General features: G+C 41.5%; 1 protein-coding gene across 2 annotated transcripts in view; it reads right to left on the minus strand.

The window, feature by feature from the left end:
• The window catches only part of SMAD1 (SMAD family member 1), a 71,125-nt gene that overhangs the window by 39,579 nt on the left and 15,072 nt on the right, over positions 1-16,474 (minus strand). The window lies entirely within an intron of this gene.

Consider the following 16,474-nt stretch of genomic DNA (forward strand, 5'->3'; position numbering starts at 1 on the left):
AAAATCTTGAAGGACATAATAACCAGAAATAATCAGTTCAATTCTCTAACTACAGATAGTATCTCCTCTGTTTATTAAGATCAGTTTTAAATAAAAAACATGTTTGATTAGGTTTTGCCCCCTTTGGTGTAACCAGCACATTTAAAGTGATTTTACCGAAGGAAAAAAAAAAAAAAAAAGGCTGGTTCAGTGCAGGGGACTCAAACACGCAGCCCCCCAGAGTTATTTCCTGTGGCCGCCAAGCTCCCCTCACTCCCTGCCTCCTCTCCCCTCCCTCCCCAGTATGCCATGTCCCCGCTCCTCTGCCTACAACTGTTTGGTGGCGCTTAGCGCTTTCGGTGGGGGGGAGAGGAGTGGGGAGCCATGTGCTCAGGGGAGGCAGAGAAGAGGCAGGGCAAGGGTGGGGACTTCAGTGAAGGGGCTGGAATGAGGGCGAGGAAGGGGTGGGGACTTCGGTGAAGGGGTTGGAATAAGGGCGAGGAAGGGGTGGGGCCTCATGGAAGGGATGGAGTGGGGGGGGTTGGTGCAGGCTTTTGTATCTTTATATGAAAAGGTATCAGTGATGCGGCCCTTGGGCCAATGTAATCCTCATTTGGCCCTCATGGTGATTTGAGTTTGAGATCCCTGGTTTAGTGCATTTTAAAAGAAATCCAATTTCTATGCAAACAGCTTGTTGCAAATCGAAAGTAAAAAATTAAGCTAGTAAATGAATCATTCACCATTTTCTAACAGTGAAATATAAACAATAAGAACCTGAATAAATCTGTTAAAACTATATTACTGCTTAAATAAATGTCTGTAGATACAGTATATCTTCCTGGTTAGCAAAAAAAGTACCAAATTTAGTGTAAAAGCTATGTTTAGTTGAAAATCAATGTTTTAATGTTACCAGCCAATGAGAGTCAATCTGTCTTTATAAAAGAAAAAGGAAAAAAAAAAAAAAAAAAAAAAGCAAAACTACAATACATTAGTTAAATTAAGGTTTCCTTCTTGCTGATTTAAATCATGATTAAAATTTATGATTTAAATCAACCCACCCTGCCTTCCATTCACAAATTTAACAGCCCTATGGAGTTTATAGCAAATGCTTAGGTGGAAAAAGTATTTTTAGCTGTCTTCATCTTAGCAGCTGATAACAAGGAGAGCCAGCAGCACATGACCATCCAGCATTCTGCAGATCACCAGTGATATAGGGACCAGAGTTTGAAAGCCACTGCAACTAGAGAGTTTGTGAATACCGTGACCTGAAATAAATTAGGTCAGCTTGTTCATCTCAATAAGTTATTTTTCAAAGACTGACTTAAAACTTAACACAAAAGATTTAAAACCAAGGATCTCTTTGTCAATACCCAGGTCACATTAAAAAAATGCAAGCCACACATGCAGGCTGTAGAAAGTAGCCATCATGACTTCATATGGACCCCTCCCAGGGGCCACATGATAGTTTCAGGTTGTTATTTTAAATGATGAAAAGACAATTTTAGATAACTGGGGTAAACTGTTGCCATCTGGGGAAAAAAACAAGATGTAATCACATGCAGTTTTGAACAGAATCATACACCAAGTCTTCAGCATTAATTGTTGGTACATAACAAGAGATATCTTTAAAGTGACAGAAGCTATGTGTCACCAGATATATTTTTACATTTATTTAGTGGACTCTGCCAGAATGAGGATTTGTCACCAGTTTATTCAGTGGTTTTGCCATATGCATCAACATACCTGGAGTACTTTCAATTAAAATGAAACACCTTAAAGTATTTTGTCATGAAAATGTTCGGATAATGTTGCTCTTGAAGTTGTATGAAATATAAAATATGCAAAAAATAAATGTCAACACTGTTTATAACTAATCCAGGTCTGTACTTGGTGCTAGTTTATCCCACTCTTAAGAAAGCTTTAAGAATTCAAGTAATCAAATTTTGTACAGTATTGTCAATGAAATGGGAAGATTTTCATGAGCCTGGAGCAAAATTAAGAATATATTCAGTTACCTGGACATTTGCTGTATTTGATTAACTCAAACTCAATTACTACCACTGAATGTGCTCTGGATATGATTTTTTATTCTTATGTGCACTGTGAAGTGTTCCATTAAGTGCTGTGATAAGTTAAGAACCTCATCATCAGAGCTCCAAGTCTGGTTAGAGTATACTGGCAAGTAATGGAAGTTAGTCTTGACTCTCAGAATACTCTCTAATACGTAACAGAGAGAGAGAGAGAGAGATTTTCCTCCTTTCCCAAATGTGGCTGTGACTTCAGGGACACATCTAAAGTAACCAGCTGTTTGAGGTCTGATCAGATTTCCAAAAACTGCACAGGCTAAAAGCATTCCTTTATAAAAAAAATTAAAAATAATAATAATAAAAAAAGGAACCTAACAGGTTAAAAGTTTCAATTTAAAAAGAGCCTTCTCTATGTTACTACAAGCTTAGGTTATTCCACATGAAATAATTTTGAAAGTTAACATTCCACTCTTTATGTTGTTGGTGTCAGTAGGCATTACCCTTGGTAACTCAGGGGGGTGGAAGACCACGAGAGTCGATGAAGCCCCCCCCACTCTAGGCCAAAGTGAACCAAAGCCCCTCCATGTTAAACTTTACTAACCTCACAGGCCAGCAGCTAGAAAGTGGTAGTGATAAGGGGAATCTACATGCTTCTAGTTGAAGGACAAAATAACTTGCAGAAGGGAACATTGAGAACAAGCTACACTGCCAAGGTTCTTTAATTTAACTGCTACAGGGGGAGGAAGGGGGGGAAGGTAGGGAAGGGGGGGGGGAGGAAGGAAAGGATAAAAAGGGAAAAACTGTTTGTATCAGAGCGCTTGATTTGAGACATGCTGGTCTCCTAGTGCCTATTCAGAGCTCTTGAATAAACGTTGTCTGCTTCTCCACCCTGGTGTGTTCATTGGCGCGAAGCACACCGGTCAACGAACCCCACTGTTGCCCCCCTCAGGCCCTCTGTGCCGGCAACAATGTCAATCCTTCCAGATTGGACAATGAAAAAAACACATCAGTTTCACTTTTATTTATAGTCTGCTTCCAGGTTCACATCCACTAGCACAATACTACATGCTTCTCATTAAGTTTTAGCCATTTGAATGTTTATTTCCTCTTTTTTTTTTTTTGAACTGTTTCCATTAGAATGGAGAGATTTTAAACTAATCAATTTTATTTTTACAAACCCTAAATCTTGGGCCTACATAATGGTGTCCTTTTAATGCCAGTTGCTGAACATTAACTAGTTGTGGGTATCTTCATTCGGGCTTCATTTATTGCTACTGAACTGCTTTAACACAATAGATCAAATCCCGCTTGCACAAACTAGTAGTCTCATTGATTCTAATGTGGAAGGTGAACAAGATTTGCAATTTTTTCTGCTTTCAAAAATAACTCCATCACAGTTTTAAAAAGTAAGTGTCATAGCAAGGTATTCTGTACATTTAGCGGTGGCTAAAAACACACACTCTATAGAAGCAAGGACTTGTACACTAGTTCTACAAGACTCAACAGGACTTATCCCACATTTATATTTCACCCATCTATACTACATTGCATAACAACAGACTAGGGCAGGGTTTTATGAACCACATTTCTACCCCTTCAAAATTCCTTTACATCCCAGTGGCAACTGCACAGAAAAAGTAATATTAGGAAAGCCTATATTTCTAGCCATCATTGAAGTGCATGAAATTTAGCAACTGGAAATGCCAACATCATATGACTAGCCAGCTCTCTATGGACATGCACCATAGTCTGCTTTAGGACTGCTTTTTTTTTTTAAAGTTACTTACATTTTGCTACGCGGGATAATCTATTCAAAATAAATGGGACAAAGACAACACACATTTCTAAATTAATTGTGTTGAAACGGTTACACACTGAAGTCTGCTATGAACTGCTCTAACACTGAATTCTAGTGTCAAAACAGTATTAAACTAAGAAGAAGAAAAAAAAGAGATAGCATAGGTGGAGTTTTTTCATTTCCAAGAATTATAAAGTGTATCCATGGTTCTGAGCTTTTGCCAGTACATTCCGTTTTCCTTTCTACCACTTTTGGTTTTTGCAATGCATCATTTCCTGTATTACTTTTACACAAAGTGGTCTTATCAGTTTAAAGAGCAAAATAAAGTAACACAAGTCAGCAGATGACAGATTTTCTCCTCTCTTCCCCAGAAAATACACGTGCCCTTCTCGGGGAAAAAAAGTGTCTGCTCAAGTCACTACCAGTCCTTGAAGATAAGTATGTTTATCCCAAAGGTATTGTACAATCAGAAAAATAAGATGATCTCCATATGTTCTTGACCCCGGTTTAAAGGAAATCTAGTTCCTGTCCAGTTAGCAACCAATCCTTGTGTCAAACCACACAAACCTTTATTTGTGTATTCGGTCTATCTGTGGCTAAGCTGAAATCAACAAACTTGTTTCAAACGCAACTACCTCTTTGTATTCTTTCTTCACTTTAGCTAGCTTTTATTTAGTCTTTGGACCTTTCAGAAATACTTAAAAACAAGCAGTTTAAAACAAAACTGCCACAAACAGCTGTGTTATTTGCTTTGTATTTAAACAAAACTCAGCTAGGCAGCTTCCCTAACACCGAGATTATTCTTTCTAGCATCCAATGAAGAGACAATTATAACTAAGAATCTGTCAGCAACACCGAGTGACTAGTTTGATGGTGAATATTTTACTGCCTTCAAATGCCCACAAGACAGATTCCTACAGACCATCTTCATTTGGATAAGAGGTTGGTTTTTGGTGGGTGGGGAGAGGGGTCAGAACAATCAAATTACCACCACTGATGGAGGAAGGGAACCAACCCCTAGCCCCAGGTTCAGACAAACAAGGAGGTAGCTTTGACTCTTGTACTGACTTTAGTGTTTACTTTAGTGCTCAGTGGGGCAGACAAAATAAAGAATTCCAGTAAAAAGGTTTTAAAATGAGTACAATTCAATAAAAACCAAACAAATTCAGGCATAAAAATTGTGAGACTGCCAAGGGGGAGTGGAAATCAAGGAAATCCACACAACCCCTAAGAGAGGTTTTTTTTTTTCCCATTCATTTTTCCACACCTAGTTCCATGGTTCTTTTCTCAATCTTCATTAGTTATTAATGGCATAAAGAGATAATACAACAAGGGGTTTTAATTTGCTTCTTAGCAAATAGTCATTTGATTCACTTCTCTGAAAGAAGCTCACATCTTTACAGCTAGGGTGACCAGACAGCAAGTGTGAAAAATCAGGACGAGGGGGGGGGGGGGATAATAGGAGCCTATACAAGAAAAAGACCCAAAAATCGGGACTGTTCCTATAAAATCAGAACATCTGGTCACCCTATTTACAGGGATTCGTTTCTTTCAATACAATATTTAGCACTTGCAACAGAAAGAGTGGCTCCTCCCTGCTTTTGGTTCCCACTTTGCTCCCTGCAAAAATATTTTCCCCACACAAAACTATGCCCTGGTCTACACATAAAATTTAGAGCAACCTAGTTACAGCACTCAAGGGGGTGAAAAATTCATACACCACCCCTGAGTGTTGTAGTAAGTTGACCTAACCCCACGTAATGTAGACCTGGCTAGGTCAACAGAAGAATTCTTCTTTTGACCTAGCTACTACCACTTGGAGAGGGGGATTACCTACCTCAATGGAAATACCTTCCGTCTACATAGGGAGCATCTACACTATGGCACTACTGCTATGCTGCTGTAGTAACCATACCAAAGTTAGTAGCTTCTCAGCTAAAAGGTGCTGCAACAGAACAAGACAGCATGAAAGCTTAGTTTATAAAAAGCTCTCCCTTTGCCCCCCATTCTTGCAGCAATCAGTGAAAAGATTTGTTTTTAATTCATGTTGGAACTAGGTCATGGGAGAATTGAATTGTCACTGATTCAATTATAGCTGTAGGTGTATATATGGGGTATGAGCTATGAATACAAATACCATGGATCAGAGTACTGCACTGCAATGAACCACAGAATTTCTCTCGTTTGTGTAAATTTTACACAATCTGTATATTAATTTTTGTGTGGAACATTACAGAAGAGAACAGACCATTTTTCACACCTCCTCTAAACTCGTACCCTCTTAGGATCCTTTAAGTGTGGCCAACTATGCATACCCAATCTTTAGGCTGACCAGACAGCAAGTATGAAAAATCGGGACAGAGGGTGTGGGGGGGTAATAGACGCCTATATATGACAAAGCCCCAAAAATCGGGACTGTCCCTATAAAATCGGGACATCTGGTCACCCTACCAATCTTCCTTCAGTGGGAGCGGAGAGAAGTCCTCAAAGTGGGCAACAAGAGATTTTATTGTTGGTAACACAAGCTTACCCTTCTGAGCTACAGATTCTGATAACTTTACTTACACTAAAGAGCAACTTCACAAGTGCTCCTGGTGAAGTCACTGAGATTACTCAGGGAGTGAAGTACCATCCAATGGGCCCAAATTAATAGCAAAAACAAGCTAAGTCCTGAAAGAACAGAAAAGCCTCTAAACCAAATAATTTGGACTACAGCCTGTCAGTTTTACAGACAGTCAGTTCAGATAAACTCAATTTATGACCATTTTATAATTAAAAAAATAATCAAAGCTTATAACATAAGCTTGTAAATCACAAGATAAGCATTTTAGATGCCAAATTCAGTACTAAAAAAAAAAAAAAAAATCAAGAGGTAAAAAGGGGAAAATGTGTCTTTCCTTTTATCTTAAAGCCCCTAGTGTGATTTTTTTTAAGTAAACACAGAGATCATTCCCTTTCCTGACAGTAAGAACTGTCTTTAAAAAACAGGTGTTGTTTACAACAATAACACACATCTGTGTGGGTGTGTTAATACACACAAAGGCAGGATAGCTGAAACCTCTTCCTATATTTAGATCTGTCTGGTCAGCTCTAATTGCATAATTTAATCAGGACCCTCTGCAGCGGAAATACATCCATATTCATCACAGGCATCAAAGGAAACATCTTTACAAACTATATCCTTTTACAAACCAACACATGGTCCCGCGCCATTCTCCCAATTGTTTAATTCCTCCTTTGGGAAGGGCACGGAATTTTATTTCTTTTTATCAGTTGAAAAAAAAAAAAAATCACTTCCCTCTAATTCTGCAGGGTAGGGCAGGAGGGGTTTCCTTCACAGGTGAGCTGAATAAAACTTGTTGATTTGTCACTTTCAGGAATTTTTATTTTTTAAATGGTTAAAATGTACATTTAAAAGGCAAAGGAAAATTTGAGAAGCCAGATCATATGTTAAAATCAAGTTTGTAAAACACAAGATTTATTTTGTCTAATTCCAGAAGGCAGCATAGTCCAGTGCATATGACATGGGACTGGGAGATGGAATAGAACCATAGCCTGCTGGTCCATTTTAGGATTTGCCTACAATGGGATATTTTGCATCAGAATAGCTATATCAAATGCAAACCCAGTGAAGCTGCAATGACTTTTTACACTAGTACAATGAAACTTCACAAAGGGATTGCACTGGTGCCTCTACATAGTACCAAAACCAAAGTGTAGAAAAGCCCTAGAACTTTTCTAAAGTCTGATCCTGATCTCATGTATCAGAGATTAAGTAATTTATCTCTGCACCTCAGCCTCCTCATCTCTAAAATGGGGACACTGCTTTACCAAAGTACACAAGACAAAATCTGAAGGAAAAAAATAAATGTATTTATACAGTAAGATATGTTTTAATCAAAGCTCAGCAACACAGAAACAGGCTCCTCAAAACCATGCCAATATTATTTTTAAATAATTCTTTAAAATATCTGCTTTTAATAATTATCTTTACAAACTCTTGAAATAGCTCCTTCCCTTCCATTTTACTACTAATTTTTTTTAAATGCTATGCATGTAGCTAGGTTTATCTCCAAAGCATCTCTTAGCAAGAAAATTCTCTAAGTTATTTTTTTCAATTTATAGAATCAATTTTATAAAACTTTAAATCACCTTTATATTAAATACAATATAGATCAGTCATTACTCTATCTCCTCAGCTACTTCATTTTAAAGAAAGATCTTTGTTTTATTAAATCCTTCAGTTAAATTGTCCAGCAGTCCCTTTAAGTGTTGTAATAAGAACCCATCTGACCCACAAATGTAGCATTCTGGACAAAGAAAGTGTTTAAAGACAATATAGCTTCAAAAGCCAAGTTTATACAACCACTGAAATAAACATCAAGATCTGCCAGATTTCCACCCTCCAATGAAAAGTTTGTTTAACTACTGCATGGCATTAGTGGTCTCTTGAAAACCAGGACTGGACTTCCATATTTCATTAGACCAGCTCAGTCTGGGCTTACAGAATAATCAGTGAATAGCAGCTACACTTTCAAATTGCAGAAAGTGTTCTTTGGCACTATCTTTTATTCAATATTTGTCAATCCACCTGAGTATGCCATACTCTTAACAAGCAAAAAAAAGAGGCAAAGATGGGAAAGTTTGGAATTTCTTTATAGCTCATAAAAGGAAGATTGTTTTTAAATTGGAGATTTACAGGAGAAACAGCATATCCATGCGTCCACACAGTGCTTGGTAGCCTCAAGGAAGACCAGATCAGAAAGCTTAGCTATTCATATTCAGATCATTCATAAACAAAAAAAACCCCAAAACAAACAAAACAAAAAAACAAAACAAAACCAACCAACCTACTAGATCCCAGGTGGTAGTGATCAAAACTCCTGTTGTGATGTGAGAACAAACATATTGGGCTTGTCTACGCTAGAAAGTTATATTGTTTTAACTATACCAGCATAATCCCCCTAATGTGGATGTTTGTCAGTAAAAGGTGCCTTACGCCATGTGGAAGGGGGAATAATTATACTAATTATACTTTATATAAGCCACCTTTGTACCACTATAAATGCAGAAACACTAGGGTTTTTACCAGTATAACTACTGGTTTAAGAAAAAACACACCCACAACCAACCGATCACACCCTTAACCAAAACAGTTCTACTGAAGTATAGACCACTGTTATCAGTTTATCCCCAAATTGGCAAATGACCCCTGGACACAAAGACACCATTTGAGACTGGTACCTTGTGGGTAAGCAAGGGCAAAGACTGAATAGGTGGGAAAAATCAAGACAATCTCATTCCTTGAGGTAGTCCCTCCATATGAGAGTTAAGGCACTAAACTTAGGTCTGGTCTATAGTTAACTCTTTTACCAGCATTGTTATGCAGGTTAGGAAAGCAATTTTTTTTTTACACTTACATAGTTAAGCCAGTAAAAGCCCTAGAGTAGATGCAGCAATAGAGGCAATGTTACCTAATGGCTAGGGACTTGGAAGACCTGGGTTCTATTCCCAGCTCTGCCACAGACCTGTTGGGTGACCTTCAGCAAGTTATTTCACCCGTGCCTCAGTTTCCCCACCTTTAAAATGGGGATAGTGATACTTTGGTAAAGTTCTATGAGATCTACTGATGAAAAATGCTATACAAAAACTAGATTATTATAGCTTATGCTGGTCCCCTGAAATGGCATAAGCTATACCAGCATAAACACTTGTATAATTGCATCCACATTAGAGCTATACCAGTACAATCACACCAGAAAAACCCTTACTATTGCCCAAAGCAACTGTCCCACACCATGCAGGGGGGTGGCAACATAGCTATAGGCAATTTGGCATTGACAAGAATCATGCTGCTATTGCTGCAGGGCCCAAGGACAAGTGCACTCAGGCTGAAACCTGCAGCACAAGCCCCTACTACTCTCATTGATCTCAACCAGTCCTATGACAAATGGAGACTTTGTAATCACTGCCTCCAAGGAATGATACAGCAAGGGTCCATGAACCTTGGATGTGCGCCTCCTTTTTAAATCACAAACAGAAGGGCACAGGCCTATATTTGAGGAATAAAATAAAGCTAGAAAATTGATGAATGAAGCAAAAATACCTATCACACCCTGAAATCAAGGTATATACACACAATTGCATGCCTGCTGTTTTCCTCTGTCCTGGACATTAAGGCCTTGGAGGATTTTGTTCCAAGGGATGGAGGCACCGATATACAGACAGCAGCAAATAGATCATACAGCGCACTGCAACAGGATAATTTTAAAGGAAGTGAAAAAACATGCCCCTGCTATGCTTACAGGAAATATAGATGTTTTACAATAAAAGGAAACTGTTACAGTATATTCTCCTGGTCTTCTGGTTGATTCTGTGGGTTATTTTGTTTATGTTCTAGGAACAGGAATCAAGGCAAGTAAAAGGCACTAGATATCATTTTCTTATCTGAGCTTCTCCATTATTAATGTGCCCTACATTATTCTAAACCAAGAAATATTACTTGGGATGCTGGGTGCACTTGCACCTTTTTCACACTAATTGACTGACAGCAGACAATCAGTTCTCCTCCAAAACAACTGCAGAACTTCAGTGAGCTCCACTAACATATAACTGATTAGTTACTGACACTTTCTGACTTAGCTAGGAATAGTCACATGCTAAATCAGGTCCTCTCTCCTTTGCAGATAGACCCATATAAAGCTAAGGACAAGAACTGAATTGCATGAGTTTTTGCTAACTGGTCATGCCAATATCTTTTCCTGCCCCACCACCACCACCACATGCTGACAACTTGTGCTTAAACTTTTATAGTAACAGGTGTTCAAGATGATGTACTCTGTGCGGATCCCATTGTAGGTGTACATACACCCCACATGTGCAAGATCACAGACTTGTGACCAGCAGCGTCTGTTGAGGCCGTGCATATGTCCTAAGACTCCTCATGCTCCTGTACAAGGGCATAAAGGATGGGGCAGTTGCAATAATCTCTCAGTTCCCTTACAATTTGAAGCCGGTGATAGTTAAGAAGGGCAAAATAAACAAGTGTGGCGATAGTCTGGATGGTCTGGTTCTATCTACATAAGAAAGCAAACTCCTGGAGCACATGTAGTAGTTTCTTCTTTTAGTGGTGGTTTCAGCAAGAGGACAGGAAGCTTGATCGACAGTTTAAATAAAATCTGAGAACACCTTAGGAAAGAACTTCAGGTGAGGTCTCAGCACTAACTTGTTCCTGTGGAGAGTTATAATTGAGATTGGCCATAAGCATTTGAAGCTCGCTCACTCACTCTCAGCTGAAGTCAGAGCCCACCAACAAAACCAAACTTCAGAGCGAGGTCATGTGCGGAACATTCTGAGAAGGACCACAGTGAGGTCCCAGGTTCTCTGACTGGTGATGTAAAAGTTTGTTGATAAACTATAATACCATGGGGTGAGAAACAACCAAATAACTATACAGACCAATGGCAAGGTGAAATTGCCATGAGGTAGCCTAAATAGAGCTGAGTGGAAGTGCAGCCTGCTTCAAGCATAAGAGGTAGTCATGAGTCTTTGGTTCTAAGGCCTGAGCAGGGTCCAGATCATGCTTGGCCACCTGTATTGAGAACCTCTTCCATGACTACCATCCATCTGATGATATTTCCCTATTCTGAACAAGAATTTCCTGGACCTGGAGGAAGCAGACCCTATTTGTGGTACTCAGCCAACCAACAGCCAAACTGTCAGATGCAGTGACTCCGGGTCTGGATATAGTATCAGGCAGTGGCGCTGTGAGATCAGGTCCAGACAGCCCAGAAGCTGGATTGGTGACTGAATGGATATTTTTAAGAGATCTGTCAGCTAAAATTGCCTTAGCCAATAGAGAGGCAATGAGAATGACCATGGCCTTATCTCTGCTGATGTTGGAAATCACCCTGGAAATTAGGTGAACAGGTAGAAAGGCATAGAGCAAACCTCCATCCCATTGTAGGAATGGGCTTATTCCACCTAAGCAACAAAATTTATAAAATATAGCATTGTCCTTGCTGGCAAACAAGTCTAGCAGGAGAATCCTCAAAGACAGAACATCAGCTCCACTATCGATCTGTGCAAGGATTATTCATTGGTTGGTCACAGATTGTCTGCTCAGGACATCCACCAAGTTAGAATAATAATAGTAATATTAGGGTTGGAAGAGACCTCAGGTGGTCATCTAGTCCAATCCCCTGCTCAAAGCAGGACCAACGCCAACTAAATCATCCCATCCAAGGCTTTTGTCAAGCTGGGCCTTAAAAACCTCTAAGGATGGAGATTCCACCACCTCCCTAGGTAACCCATTCCAGTGCTTCACCACCCTCCTAGTGAAATAGTGTTTCCTAATATCCAACCTAGACCTCCTCCACTGCAATTTGACACCATTGCTCCTTGTTCTATCATCTGCCACCACTGAGAACAACCTAGCTACATCCTCTTTGGAATCCCCCTTCAGGTAGCTGAAGGCTGCTATCAAATCCCCCCTCACTCTTCTCTTCTGCAGACTAAATAACCCCAGTTCCCTCAACCTCTCCTCAGAAGTCATGTGCCCCAGCCCCCTAATCATTTTCGCTGCCCTCTGCTGGGCTCTCTCCAATTTGTCTACATCCCTTCTGTAGTGGGGGGTCCAAAACTGGACGCAATATTCCAGGTGTGGCCTCACCAGTGTCGAACAGAGGGGAATAATCCCTTCCCTCGATCTGCTGGCAATGCTCCTACTAATACAGCCCAATATGCCATTGACCTTCTTGGCAACCAGGGCACACTGCTGACTCATATCCAGCTTCTTGTCGACTGTAATCCCCAGGTCCTTTTCTGCAGAACTGCTGCTTAGCTGGTCGGTCCCCAGCCTGTAGTAGTGCATGGGATTCTTTCTTCCTAAGTGCAGGACTCTGCACTTGTCCTTATTGACCCTCATTAGATTTCTTTTGGCCCAATCCTCCAATTTGTCTAGGTCACTCTGGACCCTATCCCTACCCCCCAGCATATCTACCTCTCCCCCAGCATAGTGTCATCTGCGAACTTGCTGGGGGTGCAATCCATGCCATCCTCCAGATTATTAATGAAGATATTGAACAAAACCAGCCCCAGGACTGACCCTTGGGGCACTCCGCTTGATACCAGCTGCCAACATGGAGCCATTGATCACTACCCTAGGATCTAGCCAGCTTTCTATCCACTTTATAGTTCATTCATCCATTCCATACTTTTTTTAAACTTGCTGGCAAGAATACTGTGGGAGACCATATCAAAAGCTTTGCTAAAGTCAAGATATATCCACTGCTTTCCCCATATCTACAGAGCCAGTTCTCTCATCATAGAAGGCAATCAGATTGTTGTTGACTGTCAAGAGGTGAAGGGCCATTGGTATCAGTCTGTTCCCCAGCAAGACATTAGACAGGATGGTTTCAGTGCTCCATGTCATTGCAGAGCTGGCTTGGCGGTTGGACCCAACAAACACATTGAGAGAGGTACCCTCCCTGACAAAGACATGTTGGGTCAGGTTGGGGTGTTCATTGGACCATCTACGAATTCAAAGGACCTAATCCGTAGACTTTTCTGGAGTTAGAGATGATTGTCCTGGAGCACAGAGCTATCAGGCTGGCTGTGTGGAGCTCTAGCATGTCCTCTGGAATTTGGTAGTGCAAAACTTCATGGACAACACAGCTATGTGCTGCATTAAAAAAAAGGGGGGGGGGCGGGCGCACCTTCTCTCCCCTGTGGTCTGGGAGGCCTGCTAGTTCCAGACTTGCTGGAGGGGCTGCAGGTGAAGTCCGGTAAGCCATGGTGTCATGTACATGCATGCTGACATTTGGCTAATATTGCAAGACAAATCCATGTTGTCGTAGTCTGTTTTAATGTCAGCTGACAAATGAATGGATGTAATGTCTGGAACCTATCCTTCTCAGGTGGATATGCATTTTCAGATCTGGAGTTCAGCACGGTTCCTATGAGGGAGCGAGAGATGATTTTTTTATTATTATTATTGTTATTTTTCATTATCCATCAGCAGGCCCAGCTGAGTGAACAGGGAGAGAACACATTCCAAACTCGCTGCAGTCTCCTGCTGTGACTTCCCTCTGAGCAGATGGTCATCCGGATAGGGGTAGAAGTGAATGCCCTGGCTTCTCAGGTGGGCCACTAGCACCAGTACACATTTTGTGAAGACTCTTGGTGCTGTGGAGAGCATGAATGGCAGTATCTTGTACAGGTAATGAGTTTGCTCCCCCCACAATGTAGTTCCCCAGTGATCTGAGGGTGGCCCTAGCATCCTTTAAGGAGCAGAGCACTCATCAGTTCTTTTATTGAAGATCTCCACCTCCTTCAAATGGAAGGTCTTGTATGATGTCCTGGATCTTTCCTGATGCTAAAAGCCAGGAGGCCCGCCTCATGGGCACAGCCAGTGCCATCAACCTGACCATCAGAGGCATTGATGGCTGCCTGTAAGGCTGTTCTGGCAGGCAGCTGGCTTTCTCTAATGATCTCCTTTAACTCCTCCCCAGCATCCTGTGACACTTGCTTCAAGAGGAGAGGGATCTCTGGCAAGCTCTAGGGTCACTCTTAAAGGATAGCAGGGAAGTATCCCTGCTTGACACTGGGAAGAAGGTATAGTGTGGTGATGGGGAGGAGAAGTATTCTTTAAACAGTGGGGCTGAGGGGTGATGTCTCTGCTTCAGAGTCCAGTGCTGTTAAGGCCCCCAGAGGGGATCTTGATGGCTCCTGGGAGTGGACCTTCGTCCCATAATCACCACAGTAAATAATTCATTGGTGCCATTTTACTTAGTGCCACCCTCCAGGCACAGATTTAGGCATCCTGTCCTTGGAAGAGTGATTTATTTTCTCCTCTCTATGGGCAGTACCTCTCTATGCTGGGAGCTGTGTCTGGCTTTGCTTGGCCCTTCTTTTCAGCCTCATCTTTGTGTTGAGGCACCAGTGCAAGGTTCAACAATAGCTGTTGACTGAGGAGCCAGTGCAGAGGCCGAGGCCAGCGCTGAGTTTATTGGCACAGATGTCAGAATGGCAGCAGTTTCGGGGTTGAGATAGCAGCAGTTGGAGCTGACAGCCATGGTCAATTTGACCGATATCTATTTTGACAGTTTTCTTCTCTGCCTTCCTTTGCAAGACTCCTTATGTGGTGTCTGCTTGGAGGGGCACTTGCCGAAAACTACTATTTGAGTTCCTTGGAGGTGCATGTCTCCTCCAGGTCTGACGTGATACACTAATGCACATCAATCGCTCAAGTAGACATAGTTGCAGCCATAGATCCCTAGACTTGCAAGTCCTCGATGAGAAGGATATACACATCTAGTACTTATCAGGGATGTGGCTCTCTCCCAGACAGAAAAAACATAAGCCAGGGGTTCTCAATCTTCTTCTTTCTGAGCCCCTCCCCGCCCCCCCCCCCACATGCTATAAAAACTCCACAGCCCACGTATGCCACAACAACTGTTTTTCTGCATATAAAAGCCAGGACCAGCATTAGTGGGTAGCAAGCAGGGCAACTGCCCAGGGCCCCATGTCACAGAGGGCACTGTGAAGCTAAGTTGCTCAGGCTTCAACTTCAGCCCTGGATGGCAGGACGTGGGGCCCCAGGCTACAGCCCCATGCAGCAGGGCAAGGGGTATGAGTCCACAGCAGGTCAGAAAGGGCTTCAATCTTGAAGGCTGAGAGTCCAACATGGCAGTTGACTCAAGACACATCACCCAGCTGTACCTGAGGAAATGGGGGAAATCTTCCTGTTTGTTGGGCGATCTTTGTTTTGTTCTTTGTCAGAAGTTTCCAAATGATATAGGTAATCGAAGATAAGGGTAAATAAGTATTTCTTCAAACTATGCGTAAAAGAGGAGTCTGAAGTAAGAGAAGGGTAGCAGGTCAAACAGTCACCAGGTTCCATCTTGCTGCCATGGACAGTAAAGGGGAACTGCAGGAGGGTCAAGGCTACTCCACCCTTTATCCCCTTGTACAGGAGCATGAGGTGGCACAGATCACACTCATGGCACTGAAACACCTAGTAAAAAAAAATCCGATCTTTGGGCACCTACATACTCAAAGAGCCACCTAAGCTTTCATTTACACAAAACAAATAACTCCCTCACCCAACAGTGCACAAAGATGGCTTTAAATAATAAATCGAAGGTTTTGTCTACATTAGATAACTAGTTTGTTCCCCCTCAATCACTTGAAATAAATGCACTTTATATCCATACAAAGAGTTTCTTCCTGCAATAATCAGGGGCTGTAAGGGATGTTCCAAACAGGCCTTGATTTTCAGGGATAAACAACTGAGTCTGAATTATTTCAGTGCCCATGCAGACCAAGCTGCCTGATAAAGTGTTTAAAATAGTTCTCCCACCATTGGGGGACAGGGAATGTTCAGAATAGAGCTATCAACTGCAACTCACAGCTGCCTCTGCCAACAAACCTTCTGCAGTTCATCAGTTCAACACTCCTACCATTCCACTCTCCACCTATTGAAATACTCACCTCTCCATAGGTCTCTTCAGCTTTTCCCCCAACCTCCAAACTCATGTCCACAGCTGTACAACCACCTGTGGTTTGGTGAATGCAAGCCCCATTCTGAAGGTTCACTTGGGGTTGATCAAATTGTGACCTGTAGTTACAAAGCCGAGGTAGACTATTTTTGTCAAGGTCCAAGATCTCT

This window comes from Malaclemys terrapin, chromosome 5 (genome assembly GCF_027887155.1).
Source record: "Malaclemys terrapin pileata isolate rMalTer1 chromosome 5, rMalTer1.hap1, whole genome shotgun sequence".
Lineage (NCBI taxonomy): Eukaryota > Metazoa > Chordata > Testudines > Emydidae > Malaclemys > Malaclemys terrapin.